The sequence below is a fragment of the Zingiber officinale genome, chromosome 11B (assembly GCF_018446385.1).
Source record: "Zingiber officinale cultivar Zhangliang chromosome 11B, Zo_v1.1, whole genome shotgun sequence".
Classification (NCBI taxonomy): Eukaryota; Viridiplantae; Streptophyta; class Magnoliopsida; order Zingiberales; family Zingiberaceae; genus Zingiber; species Zingiber officinale.
Window position 1 is genome coordinate 72,515,677 of NC_056007.1, and position 14,090 is coordinate 72,529,766.

Below are 14,090 nucleotides of genomic sequence, written 5' to 3' on the forward strand. Positions count from 1 at the left end.
AGACAGGATCGTCGACAATGCATGCAATGGCATGATGCGAATAATGCAACAGTCATCATGTATATATAACAGGAAATCAAGTATGCTACATAAATCCGCATGCTCAATACTAAGCATAAATAAACAGTAATCAAACAGGTAAACATGGCATCTAGTATCTGCTAGTTATCAAGAATAACAACGGGAGACTGTATAGATACGAAAGTGAGCATCTCAAAGATTGAGTGGATAAAGTATCAAGCACAAGAAATAAGACGAGTGGAGTCAAGATAAATACTACATATATGAAACTAACTCATGCACTAAGATCGATATCTAAAGAAGCAAGTCAAGAAGTACCCGCCTCAAATGTAGGCTGAATCCGACGCCAATCTCGTCACGACGCTCGTCCTGATCAAAGTCCTACATCAACGTATCGATTTTAACCACATACGTATAGAACCAAATAGTTAAGCCAACACTCAAAACAGGCATGCTAATCTGGGTTACTTCATTATCTAGATAAACCCTACACGGATCTACTCCACAACAATTCCCAAGCCCTAATTTATGTCTTCAGATCACACAATTCCCAGCCAAATCTGATCAACATAAGGAATTCTAAACATGCATTGGTTCCATATACACTGGTACAGTACGAAATTATCTCATTCCTTAACAAAATCTAAATCTATCAATTAATTAAGCAACAATCAACAAGCTTCCAATTCTAACAAAATCAAGATACCTTACCTAACTCCCCGATGTTGACTCACTGCCGGTAGGTGGAATCGTCGGCACAAGTACAATGGTGCTGCTCACTACCTCAGATGCACAACCAATGTTTCTACAAGGCTACCAACATTTAAAATTGCACCAATCAGCCCACAATTCCAACCGAATTCAACACCTAGTTCTACAAACCTCACATCTGTAGTTGTGGAAGCCTTACCTACTGCTTCCCGGATGAAGACTCGTTGCTGGAAGATAGACTCGCTGGCACTAGCATACTGATGCTGCCCAATGTTGCTGATTCACAGATCCGAGCTCTCACAGAGCTATATGCATCACAAACATCCCACACGTTGCCTAATCAGTATCCAATTCAATCCGAAACCAACATTTAGATCTGCAACCTAACATCTATAGTGGTAGAAACCTTACCTATTGATTCCCGGAGGAAAACCAGCTGCTGGAACTGTGATCGAGCCCTTCCCAGCAAGCCACTGCCACAACAATACCTCAATCAACATATGCTTGCATCCTGGCATCAAATCACAACCTCCATAGCTAAGAGTAAAACCTAATCGAAACCATACCTGACCTACCTCACTGCCAGGAGCCACCACAAGCGGCGGAAGAGAAACTCGATGGAATCGGCTTGGCTCTAAGGCTCGGGAAAATGAGACAGCTCCTTGAAATGCAAATCCTCGTCCAGGATCACTTTGGAACAGGCGATATCACCCCCCGTGTCCACAGGACCCAAATCTCATCACCCGACCGGAAATCCCCTGGGCGAAGAGGCGGTTTCGAGGGAAGACACCGTCGGTGAGACCTCCTCTGATCTGCCGAGGAGGTCGGAGACTCGCCCTGCTACACAGCGCTGGCATTCCGGTGCGGCCGTGAGTCGGAGCTGCGTCCGTCGACGAGATCGGGAGGAAATGACCCGAGAAGAGGGGAGTCAGCGTTTTAGGGCTCGGTGGGTGTACTGTAGCTTCTTATAGAGATGGGGTTTAAGTTCTTCCCAACCCTTAACTCTAATGATGATTTCCAACACCATCCTAAGCCTAATAATTTATCCCCTTAAACACGGCCATACGTCCTCCAAATAAATCTAGAAAAAATGTCTAAAAATTCCCGTAAATTATTATGAGTTATTTACTTTGCCGTATCTCACATTCTCCCCCTCTAATAAAAATTTGGTCCCCAAATTTACAACATAAATGCGTTAAACACGAATGACACGTTTCCCGGCCATCTATTCAAGGCCCAAGGAAAGGTCAAGTCCCATCACTTCCAACACTTATAGATCCACCACCAATGTCTAACCATCGAAATGCACATAACATCCTCTGGCTTCTTGACGTACAACAAGTACCTCTCCAGACGGTAAAGATACCGCTATGTCACGTGTCTAGCGTGTAGGTAACACCCCCTGAAAAGATACTTGAGAGATGGACAAATGGGTTCCACTAGCATCTATTAATAGTCCTATAATAAACGTATAAAGTAAAATAATACCTCGGAAGACCGATCTCTCAGCTCCCTGTGCCTCCTCTCGTGTGACAGCATAAACACGACCCACCTCTGAGCTCGGCTGTGGTATCCCTGAAGTGGTCTGTGCCGGCATCGAAGGTGCAGGAATCGGCTGCTGCTGGAACGCTGAGTAAGGCTGATGTGGATGAAAATCCTGCTGTGCTGGAAATGCCTGATGAGAAGATACTGCGGCAGAATACTGTGTAGTCGCTGGTTCCTGACCCTGCACATGATATATCTGTCCCTGAGAAGGCTGAGGTCTCTGCTGACGAGGAGCACTCTGATTCGTTTGAGATCCTCTCTGCTGCCATGGTTGGGTGGGTCGATCTCCCTGACAGGTAACTTTAGTAGTCTCTAACTGAGCCTTCAGGGTACATTCCCGACTCTCATGGCCCGGAAGCTTACAATAGAAGCATATCGAGTGATCCAACGGACAATCAGGCTTGAGGTGACTTTTCGAGCCGCACTGGAAACACCTGGTTTCACTATTACCATTCTTCCGATTTCTCTTAGGGGAACTAGTAGACCTGTCCGTGGTGCGCCCTGATTTCTGTGGCCGAGAAGATCCTTCGGAAGTAACTTGCAAGTCTTGACCCTTATTCTCTCTCTTCTGCGACAGCTGCTTGTCCTTACTTTTCTCCTGATTTACCTGTTGCTGAGTCATCTCAATATACAGCGCACGATCCAAAACTTCTCGGTAGGAGCTACCCAAAAAACCTGACATCCGGATCTGAATGTACGCAGCAAGGCCCTGAGTAAACTGATGCATCCGATCGTAATCCTGTGCCACTAAGTGAGGACAAAATTCTGCCAACCTACAGAATTCAGCATTGTACTCCATCACTGACCGGTCACCCTGCTTGAGATTCAGAAATTCCTGGCGTCGAGCTAGACAGAAGGTCGCTGGGAAATATTGCCGCTCAAACGCGTCTCGGAACATCGCCCATGTGATGCGCTGCTCTCCAAAGATCGTCTTCTGCATGTCCCACCATGTGACTGCCTGATCCCGGAGATGATACGCTGCCAGTTCCACTTTCTCCTCGTCCGTGCAGCTCAGGTACCCAAAGGTGCTCTCTAAATTCTTCAACCAGCTTCGAGCAGCCCAAGGATCTGCTCCGCCCAAATATAAGGTAAATCTGTCCTTGACGGACCTTGCCAGCAACGGTATCCGAGCTCTGTCCCTCATCCAATCAGTAGTAGCAGGAGTAAGAAATGCTGATGGTATCCCGATGGTATGACTGAAGGGATCTCCTGAGGCTGACGTCCCTGATCTCTATGAGTCTGATGGGCCTGTCCTCGACTAACCGTCTCAACATCAGTTGGGTCCCTAGAAGAATCTGCCTCCTGAGTCACTGGTTCTGGTTCCTCAGCCTCAATGGGTTGTTTCCGTGGTCGTCCCGGACCACGACGAGAACCGGCTACCGATCGACCACGTCTTATACCTGGTGTAAACCACTAATAAGTACTACAAACAATATAAGTTCGTACTTATAAAACTTAAAGCCTATAACTTAGAGGTGTTCCACCGCCGCCTGGTCCCAAATCCCAAAAAGTCACTTCGAGGAATAAAATCACGGAAAATCTAAAACGTACGAATCCAACATCGTAAACCTGTAGCTCTGATACCAATAAATTGTCATGCCCCGAGAGTAAGGTTGTCCGACGAAAATCGGACAGCACCCGGTATACATCACCAACAGATAATACATATGCAAATTAAATCACAACCACACAGATAATATGCAGCCCACACGGCTGTAAAATCAAACACAGCGGAAAACAAGAATAACAAGTATAAAGTAACGAAAACTCATCGCGGGCCCGCCCGGCTTGACTCCTCGACAAAACAACCAAATACAAAATAACAAGTCCACAACCCAATTATTACAATGCTAAATTCAAAGGTTTAACTCACAATAAAATTAAAACCAAAATCATAAAACCGTCCTCGGAAGCGACGTGGGACCGGCAGTCGGGATCCTCCTCCAAGTGTACTAGCATCGCTATCAACTACCTGGTGAAATTACCAATGTGGGTGGTGAGTATAAAGACTCAGCGGGTAATAGAATAGACAGTGCATGAGTATCATATAGAACAGGAATACAAAGGATACAGTCTCGGAAAGATAAATAGAAGATACTACTAGGTAAACAAAGTATATATCCATACCTGAAACCATATCCTAGGCTAACAGTGTAAGGTCTGAGATAACATAAACCTGCTACAGTACTGCTCATAACTACCCGAATCACATATAAAGTATACTGTAATAGAAATCAGTGTCCAAGCATATATAACAGGTATGTGATAACAGAACTGCATAAGTAAGCATAAACAACATGAGTAGGTATATCAAAAAGTAGCGTATGCACGGATGGTCACCCCGCCACATCTCTGCACCACGACCCCTGTATGGTCGAGAGGCCAGATCGATGACAGCTGTACCACCCAAAGGCCGCCACTACACTCGAGTGACCGGATGGACAGTTACATAGTAGCTAAATATCTATGTCTACGACGGGGGTCCCTGCTGCCCGCGACTCCAGCTACCACTACCCATGAGTGTGCGAGTGGGGGCACGATAGGACAAGCGGCACGCTCCAGCTACCACTACCCATGAGTGGTCGAGCGTGCGGCCCAGGCCAACAACCGCCTCAACCACAAGGGAGACACGATCGTCGGCAATGCATGCAATGACATGATGTGAATAATGCAACAGTCATCATGTATATATAAAAGGAAATCAGGTATGCTACATAAATCCGCATGCTCAATACTAAGCATAAATAAACAGTAATCAAACAGGTAAACATGGCATCTAGTATCTGCTAGTTATCAAGAATAACAACGGGAGACTGTATAGATACGAAAGTGAGCATCTCAAAAATTGAGTGGATAAAGTATCAAGTACAAGAAATAAGACGAGTGGAGTCAAGATAAATACTACATATATGAAACTAACTCATGCACTAAGATCGATATCTAAAGAAGCAAGTCAAGAAGTACCCGCCTCAAATGTAGGCTGAATCCGACGCCAATCTCGTCACGACGCTCGTCCTGATCAAAGTCCTACATCAACGTATTGATTTTAACCACATACGTATAGAACCAAATAGTTAAGCCAACACTCAAAACAGGCATGCTAATCTGGGTTACTTCATTATCTAGATAAACCCTACACTGATCTACTCCACAACAATTCCCAAGCCCTAATTTATGTCTTCAGATCACACAATTCCCAGCCAAATCTGATCAACATAAGGAATTCTAAATATGCATTGGTTCCATATACACTGGTACAGTACGAAATTATCTCATTCCTTAACAAAATCTACATCTATCAATTAATTAAGCAACAATCAACAAGCTTCCAATTCTAACAAAATCAAGATACCTTACCTAACTCCCCGATGTTGACTCACTGCCGGTAGGTGGAATCGTCGGCACAAGTACAATGGTGCTGCTCACTACCTCAGATGCACAACCAATGTTTCTACAAGGCTACCAACATTTAAAATTGCACCAATCAGCCCACAATTCCAACCGAATTCAACACCTAGTTCTACAAACCTCACATCTGTAGTTGTGGAAGCCTTACCTACTGCTTCCCGGATGAAGAATCGTTGCTGGAAGATAGACTCGCTGGCACTAGCACACTGATGCTGCCCAATGTTGCTGATTCACAGATCCGAGCTCTCACAGAGCTATATGCATCACAAACATCCCACACGTTGCCTAATCAGTATCCAATTCAATCCGAAACCAACATTTAGATCTGCAACCTAACATCTATAGTGGTAGAAACCTTACCTATTGATTCCCGGAGGAAAACCAGCTGCTGGAACTGTGATCGAGCCCTTCCCAGCAAGCCACTGCCACAACAATACCTCAATCAACATATGCTTGCATCCTGGCTTCAAATCACAACCTCCATAGCTAAGAGTAAACCCTAATCGAAACTATACCTGACCTACCTCACTGCCAGGAGCCACCACAAGCGGCGGAAGAGAAACTCGATGGAATCGGCTTGGCTCTAAGGCTCGGGAAAATGAGACAGCTCCTTGAAATGCAAATCCTCGTCCAGCATCGCTTTGGAACAGGCGATATCACCCCCTGTGTCCACAGGACCTAAATCTCATCACCCGATCGGAAATCCCCTGGGCGAAGAGGCGGTTTCGAGGGAAGACACCGTCGGTGAGACCTCCTCCGATCTGCCGAGGAAGTCGGAGACTCGCCCTGCTACACAGCGCTGGCGTTCCGGCGCGGCCGTGAGTCGGAGCTACGTCCGTCGACGAGATCGGGAGGAAATGACCCGAGAAGAGGGGAGTCGGCGTTTTAGGGCTCGGTGGGTGTACTGTAGCTTCTTATAGAGATGGGGTTTAAGTTCTTCCCAACCCTTAACTCTAATGATGATTTCCAACACCATCCTAAGCCTAATAATTTATCCCCTTAAACACGGCCATACGTCCTCCAAATAAATCTAGAAAAATGTCTAAAAATTCCCGTAAATTATAATGAGTTATTTACTTTGCCGTATCTCACATGTCTCGGGCTCTAATAAAAAGGTCGCCATTTAGCAACCTGAATGTGGTATATTGAAGCTGCTTGGAGATAGTCAGATCGACTTTTGTATTTCCTGAGTGATGGGGGATTCGTCATCTCTAGCTGCCAACGATCGAGAAGTTTGGCCGCTCGAGAAAACAAAGGAAGAAGTAGTTGCCCCTCCAATGCTTATTGGAGGATGACATTTTATCAAAAAAGACCAAACCCACTTGGGCTCGGAACAAAAAGGTCCCCGGGTTAGACAATTTTGGGTAATAAAAATAATGTAAAACCCGAGGGGTCAAAGGAATGTCGTGCAGGTGGAACAAAATTATGCCCCTGCACAACAGCCTAAAGGAGTTCGTCACTAACTGTTGAGGGAAATATGGAAAAATTTACAAACAACAGAGAAGAACGGATGAACGGGGAAACTAAGGCTAGTGGTAAACTGGCCTTTAAAGAAACACAAAAAACCCGGTGGGGGTTCATGTGGTCGGTCAAAGACAGAAGGAATAACAATTTGGTAATCGGATAATTCCACTGAGTCTAGGGACGGAGACGAGAGGTTGCAAGGAATTGGCCATCAAAAATAGAAGAGTCGAGGAAGAACAACGAACATATTCGAGTAAGAAAAAGGCAAATAAGCTTACAGAAAAGATCGCCGGAGAAGAAGAAGAAGCGAAGCATCGCAGAGAAGGAAGAAGATGAAAGCGTGAGGAAGGAAGAAGATGGCGATGCAAGTGAGCACTACAACAAAAATCCTCATAGACATCGGTTTTCCACCGATGTCTATTACATTTTCGACCGATGTCTATGAAGGCGATGTAAAAGGTCTGCCATTTTAGACATCGGGTTAAAACCGGTGTAGTATCACTTAACGACATCGGGTGTAAAACCGATGTAATATTATATGTTAATAACACCAGTTTTGACAGCGGTATCCGACCGATGTAATATTAGTTAAGGACACCGATTTTGCAGCGGTAGAAAATCGATGTAATATCAGTATTGTTTAACGACACAAATTCGATTTCCGAAATAGTGAAAACCCAATATTATCACCAAGAAAATCATAAAATTAAGTTAATATTATTAATTCACTAAGAAAATCACAAATAAAAATGCACCGATGTATCTAAACACACCAAATCAATATCCATATAACCAACACATAAATATTCTTCTTACAACATAAAAAGATAATAGATATTGTGCACATCAAGTCAGTATCCACAAATTACACATAACTATTCTTACAACATCAAAAGGTAATAGATAGTACACAAATATTCTTCTTACTGGTGCCAACGTTATCCTTCTTGCTCTGTGCAGAGATTTAACTAAATCTTCCCCAATAGTTTTATTTATTAATAGACAATTCTCTTTATCTATTACTGGATGGGCACCTCTGCTTGTTTGATGTCCTGAGGGCGACAACTGATTGGTGATTCTTTGTAAAGGAGGCCTCCATCTTAAAGGAGCCACTGGAGGTTTTGGGAACTTTGCAACATCCTTCTTGGTTGTCCTCTCACCATTTAATTGATTCTCCAGTTCTCTTACCTGAATAGAATAAAATAGTCAATATGGATATAAAGCAATTTATTGCTTACATAAGGGAAATTAAAGATGCTGTAAATTCTACTCAAATAGAGATTGAAAATGAGATAAGTAACCTTTTGCTGGTAATTTTTACTTGTTTGCTCAGCTTCTTTAATCTGCACATATGAAATAATCTGTTATAAGGCAACTGATTTGAAAGAAGCTAAATATAGTGATGCATGGTGTATAGTAGATTATTATGTTTTTTCTTAGAATATATAAAATAATTTATTCACACTATCTTCAAAAAGATTCTACTTATATTAACATAATAAATTTTCAAAAGAACAAAATGAAAGATTCTTCCTTCATTCTTAAACCTCATAAATCTAAGCAGCATGGAGGAGGCATGATTATAATTAAACTTCCACATAATCAATAGATGTGAATTCACATTCTGTGATCCAAATACATTAACACTAATTTATTGAAAGGTTCATTAAACATGAGATTGAAAAGGAACATTAATTCTTCCAGAAAAAATAATACTCCAGCTCAAAGGAGGTGCAAAATGTCTGCTAGAGAGCACCTAGAACCTTGGCTTACATATTCCTTGACCTGTTAGATATAACTACAATCTTGGTAAAAATTAAACAGAATCAAAGCAAAAAGAATAATATTTATCCAACTCCAAGGCATCAAAAGAAAATCAGAATATCAATGGAAGAAGTAACAAATAACATTTGATCTTCACATACTTAAGAACAAATACTATGACAAATTGTCAAATAAAAACAAATGTCACATAATTGCACAAATAAAATTGAAAAAGAAAACCACCGTTTATACAGATAAGACATGTCAATTCCTCACCCAAGTAGAATCCTTTACCACATTTTACCTCAATATTAATAACCATTAAATTGATGGGATAATTGACCAAGATCCTGATACAGATAGTAAAGTGTAATAGCAAAGTGTATAAATACAACCTGATTTAGATTAGGAATACTGAGAGAATGACCAAAATATAGAGAAAATATCAGTGAAATTTGTAAGGTAATCAAGTATAGTATTTCAAGTTCTCTCTGCAATCTATCTAAAACTTACAAAAATTCTATTAATAATTTCTTGTTATCAAAGAGGTTGAGACGAGACATGCATAAGACTTACAGAAAATTAGGTGTTATGCAACTTGTATTAGAACAATTTGTCAGCAATGTGTCCTATTCTTCTGCAAAACAAAACTGTTATTGTCTTCTCAGAAAAATGGGATAATATGAAAGAGTACCAAAGAATTAATAAGAGATTAATAGAAGTGAACTGATAAGAGTTAAGACTACTGATTTACGAAGGAAAACATACTCATACAGAGGATCCAAACCACTGAGGATGAGAAAACACTTTGCAAATCAAGAATAGAGACAAACCTGGAAAAGAATGAAACAGATCAAGGATAATAACAGGTTTGGTTTCTTGAACCAAAATATATCGTCTCAAGGATTTAATCTTGCGCCAAATCCACTTAAGCCAGCACTTTCCAGTGCTAGAGTTGCAATAACATGCTGCAACTTTGCACCCACTGAGAGGACAAGCTTCATAAGCAGACAAAGAAACTATAAGTATCCCATCCCTTCTTTAATTTGGTGAGCACTGACAACACAGACGATAAGTAGAGTATCTACCGTAACAAGAATAATAGCTATCCAGAAATAAAGATTAGATCCTGTAAGACCAAAAAATTTAAGATGGCACAAGTACTTAAGAGAAGAATAACATCATAAATTAAAATGAGGTAGTATCATGAGTGTACAAGAGTCAACCATTGATGTTGAACAGCATAAAGGCAACGACAAAACCCCACAATTATGCACTGCAAGAGTTAAAAATTAGAGCCTGTGAGTTGCTATGAGAGAACCTAGCAATATTCAATTGACATTTGACATTGAAATTTCATTTGGGGTGATGCTTCATGTATGAGAGATGTAGAGAGAAGGTTGAAATGGTTTTGCCTCAGTTACAGTTCTTAATTCAAGTTGAGATCTGACCTGATTCAGGTCTCCATCATTGTTGTATGATGTGTTGAGTACTAGTCTAGGCAATGAAGAGATGTGCCAACATCGTTCTTATCCTATGGTATTATGACCAACCATTTGTTTCACAGAATCCTTAGTGGGCTCTGAGTTAAGCTCACTTTAAGGTTGAGATGTGGTTTGAGCCAGGGAGAATGATGTTGATTTTGCATGATGCAACTGACCTACATGCTGCCATGTGATTCGCCCGGCGAGGGACATGAATTTTTCTTGTCGCGCTCCCTAATCTAGGCTCCTAGATGCATTAACTGAGGTAGGGGATATGCAATGTTCAAGTGAGGTACAACTTACAAGGCTAGATTGAGAAAAGGGCAGCTCCTTCAATCCCACATGGTCAAGTTCATGGTAGACTTATATGTAGTCGACATCCCTACCCAAATGTAGGATTGTCAAACAGGCTGTAGCAAGCCAAGCACAACAGGAGGTTGAGTTGTGTAGAACCATCATTGGTCGGAGCCAAGCATGGCCTATTCCAACAAGACCCCAAACTCTATCGCTCTATACATTCCCCTCTCTCTTCCCCCACTCCACTCTTCCTCCTCATCCTCAAATAATTTTGAGCAATGATAATGAGGATAATTAGGGGAAATACATTGATCTTTAGGGCAACAATACCATTAGCTATATAAGTTTTCATCAACAATTTAGTAGAGTTTTGTATTAGTTGGAACATCATGGCCAATATAGTCTAACAATGCTCAATGAAATTACAAGAAAGAAAAAAAATCCATCCAAACATTCATCTGACCTTACACCAACAATCCTTTTAAACTCTTCTTCCATCGAGCGTATCATGTAACTATGAAAATCATATCTTGGTGTCAGATTGTGGTTCTGCCAAACATACATGAGAGATACAGTAAGCCAATGAGGGAAAAAAGTAGAATTTCCTTATGATGCCATGGTAATGAGGACAATTACATATATGTTAAAACAAAAGTAAATAAAAATATTTCTCCTAAATCTAGAACCAACCATCTTCTAACTTAGTACAGATAATAAAGCACTTCAAGCAAAAGCAATTATTGATTTTAACCTCATGAAGCCAACATCACTAATGAACAAGATATCAAATTTAAAAATATCTCTAAAACTTCCAACATACCAAGATAAAACCCTGACGAAGGGTAAGGTAGTCAGCCCGTACGACCGACTTTCCAAACTGACGAAAGAAACAAGTCTGCATAATGTGATGTGACGATATTAATAAAGGAAACAAGTAAGATACATTCCTAGGCTCTATAAGATCATTTAGGCAAAGAGCATTTACACCTATCATCCATAAACTGGAGTTAGGTGTTACCTTTGATAAGGAGTCTTATGTTGCTAGAGATTCTTGTATGCTTTTCCTAGTGTATTAAAAGTTCATACAAAATTTTGGATTTAAGGAACTTACCACCCAAATGACAAAGCTATTTCTGCTCCAAGAATTTGACGAGTGGAACTTCATAAAGCTTGACCGCCTTCTCATTGTCAATGCTTGCATCAACACTCTTATTAAATGTTTCATTTGCTTGACAGAGCACTTGAAGAAAGATACTTTCTTTGGAAAACAAAATGGCTTAAACTAGAGATGATTAATCACCTTTAATTGCTGATTTATTTTTCCTACAGGCAAGTAGTAATTAAGCAAGCAACCTACTGAATAAATCACATTCATTCTACTTTACTGCAAGGGTGAAAAACTCACACTGCCTTATATCCTAATTCAATAATCAAAGTAAAATAGTTCATCTAAGAACTCTAGCCTGAGGATTCATGCGCATATCCAAAGGTCCATCACCGTGCACACTAAATCCCCTTGTAGAGTCATCCACTTGTTAAATAGCTTACCAACTTATTAGATTCAAAGTAAGTTCTTTTCGGCAATTCATCAAACATGAGAAGTGCAACTGAACAATAACCTGCATGGATGAGATTCCAAGGTACATCAAGATGTCGTTGGTTCTCATCGACCCCGCCAAGCACCGACTTGATGTACTTGAAGTTTCTGACATGAGTGTAAGCTTTCAATTGCTACCGCACGAATCCACGACCAAGAGCTTCTCTATCCGGGCCCGGGCCTGGTCATGGATTGAAGCATCCATATCCATTCCCACGAAAAACTCCAACTCCGGATGGGCATCTACGATCTGCAGCAAAGAACGGCGCGAAGCGAATCAGGGATGATGGGAGTGCTAAGGAAAAAGGTCAGAACTTGAGCGAAGAGCTTGGGAGGGAGAAGGACGAACGGACAGCGGCGGAGTGCCCGGCGGCACCGAGGGTACAATTAACGAAGGAGCGGAGGCAGAGGGAACGAAATGCGTTGAGCACCTCGCCGAGCATGACGGGGACGTGGTCCCGGACGGGGTCTGCGTAGCGACGGTAGAGGGCACGGTCGAACTTCGCCCCGGAGCACGATTAGCAGCAAGAGAGATTAGTAGGACGCGATTAGCAGCAAGAGAGATTAGCAGGACGCGATTAGCAGCAAGAGAAATGGGACGACCATCCTTTTGCCGGTCATAGTGAAGGGAAGGAGGAGCGAGCGACCTCGGATGGGGATCTGAGAGATGAGATCCCCATCTCTCAGATCAGCGACGGGCTCCTCGTGGATGCGTGTGGCTTCCCGATGGGAGCGGCCGAGAAGTGAGGGCGAGAAGTGGAAGGACCGCCCACATCCCCACTCGTAGATGTCTCTGACGAGGTTGTAGAAGGCATCGACGAAGGAAGGGACGTTATCGTCGTCGGACGCAGTGGCAATGCCCTCCTTGGAGCGGAGAAAGAAGGACCAGCACTGCTTGTACTTGTCCTGCACCTTATCCCGCATGATCGATCCCATCTTAAGGTTCACTGCCCACTTGCCTTTCACTTCCGTCGAGCCCATCACCTACACGAACCAGTAGACCGCGACAGCGCCGACGACTGCCACCGTCCACATCGCCGTCGAGAGATCCATTACTCGTCTTTCAAATGGTAACTCCTAAAAGGAGGATGCGGAGGATTAGGGTTTCGATTTATGGTGGGCGAGGAGAAGCCCAAAAGAAAGCGCGCTAAGAAAGTCCGCCAGAATTTTGGTTCATAGACACCGGGTTTTAAAAACCACGGTTAAAATCAGTGTCTATTAATGAAAAAAAGACGCTCATAGACATCGGCTAAAAAAACCGATGTCTATGAGCAAAAATCTGCGCTCATAGACACCGGTTTTTGGAAAAACCGGTGTAAAATACTTAAAGACATCGGTTTTTGCTTAAAACCGTTGTTGTTCCACCGATGTCTATGAGGGTTTTTCTTGTAGTGGAGGTTTATAAACCTTGCGGTCGATCGACCTGGGCTGTTCGATCAAGGGTTGTGCAAAACTAGGAGAAGATCCAACTATTGAATTTGAAAAGACATCTGCCACATCGCCAGCGGATATCTGTTTGTCACATCAAACATGCGGCGGCAGAAAGTGGGACACGTGGCATTCAGCTATCAGAAGACATTAATGAGACTTAATTAAAAGGTATGGCTACGTGCTCGGCTATAATGATAAAAAATTTGCATGGTCTTCAAGAAATTTGGATGACGTCAGGACCCTCAGCTGAGGGAGCACAAGGAAAGGAGAAAATTTGCTCGTCCCAACCGGGTACAGATAATGGATTGTCACATAGCCGAACAGCCGAGGCACCATTTGCATTGGGAAGCTTGATTTGAGCGGTAGCT

General features: G+C 42.4%; 3 long non-coding RNA genes across 5 annotated transcripts; all 3 read right to left on the reverse strand.

Moving 5' to 3' along the window:
- Nucleotides 1–342: 342 nt before the first annotated feature.
- LOC122035349 lies at nt 343–1,654 on the reverse strand. 2 transcript variants are annotated; one of them, XR_006126952.1, is made up of 5 exons: nt 1,308–1,654; nt 1,144–1,205; nt 932–1,037; nt 733–834; nt 343–402 (listed from the first exon to the last, which is right to left on the reverse strand). It is a non-coding gene; the product is annotated as an uncharacterized LOC122035349 (long non-coding RNA). The 2 variants fall into 2 exon arrangements; XR_006126951.1 differs by having other exon boundaries at nt 1,299–1,654.
- Nucleotides 1,655–5,244: 3,590 nt separating this feature from the next.
- LOC122035337 lies at nt 5,245–6,342 on the reverse strand. 2 transcript variants are annotated; one of them, XR_006126948.1, is made up of 5 exons: nt 6,210–6,342; nt 6,046–6,107; nt 5,834–5,939; nt 5,635–5,736; nt 5,245–5,304 (listed from the first exon to the last, which is right to left on the reverse strand). It is a non-coding gene; the product is annotated as an uncharacterized LOC122035337 (long non-coding RNA). The 2 variants fall into 2 exon arrangements; XR_006126947.1 differs by having other exon boundaries at nt 6,201–6,342.
- Nucleotides 6,343–11,147: 4,805 nt separating this feature from the next.
- LOC122035359 lies at nt 11,148–11,844 on the reverse strand. Its single transcript, XR_006126956.1, has 3 exons — nt 11,806–11,844; nt 11,515–11,589; nt 11,148–11,243 (listed from the first exon to the last, which is right to left on the reverse strand). It is a non-coding gene; the product is annotated as an uncharacterized LOC122035359 (long non-coding RNA).
- Nucleotides 11,845–14,090: the final 2,246 nt, after the last annotated feature.